Here is a 909-nt window from a genome sequence, read left to right as displayed (position 1 = left end):
TGATCTCCAGAGGCTGCCATCCACAGACAGTGAGGTCCAGCTGTTTGGATAAAAAGACGACAGCCTGATTCGAAGGCCCAGCCTGTTGGGTTAGAACTCCCGTGGCCACTCCTGACCTCTCATCTGTATACAGATGGTAAGGCTTTGTGGGGTCTGGAAGAGCAAGGGCAGGGGCTGTTAGAAGGGCATCTCCCAGTAGAGAGAAGAGGTGGTGGACGATGGCCGGGTGGGTGAGAGGCCCCATGGGAGTCTCTCTGGCTGCCTGGTACAGAGGCTTGGCTGTAATGGCAAAGTTAGGGATCCAATGATGGGAGAACCCTAGCAGGCCCCAAAATGAGAAGATCTGAGCCCTACGGTTGGGGGCTGTAAATCCCGCAGGGCCTGGACTCTGTCAGAGGGGAGGGTCTTAGACCCCGGGCTGAGTTGAACACCCAAATATACCACTGTAGAAGAGCACAGCTGAGCCTTAGCTGGTGAGACTCGATATCCCAGGGATCCGAGGAAGTTTAGGAGACAGAGGTGGCCTTTTGGGACAGAGACAATGTAGGACTGCAGATAAGGAGATCATCAATGCACTGGAGGGGGTGCCAGGACCTGGGCCAAAGTTTCAGAGAACTCAAGCCAGAGCTTGGCCAAAGAAATGGAGGCTGTCCTGAAAACCTCGAGGGAGAACAGTCCACGTGAGCTGTCTGGAGGACCGGGACTCAGGGTTGTCCCAGGTGAAGGCAAAGAGGAAGTATGAGTCAGGGTGTAAAGGGACAGTAAAGAAGGCATCTTTTGGGTCTAGAACTATAGAGTAGGAGGTGGCAGGAAGGGTGTTAGACAGGAGATTTTATGGGTCGCTAACCAGTGGGTGAATTGGAATAAACGCCTCATTTATGAGGGGAAGTCTTTTTTTTTTTTTTTTTT

Source organism: Microtus ochrogaster, chromosome 21 (assembly GCF_000317375.1).
Source record: "Microtus ochrogaster isolate Prairie Vole_2 chromosome 21, MicOch1.0, whole genome shotgun sequence".
Classification (NCBI taxonomy): Eukaryota; Metazoa; Chordata; class Mammalia; order Rodentia; family Cricetidae; genus Microtus; species Microtus ochrogaster.
This window is presented reverse-complemented; position numbering follows the sequence as displayed.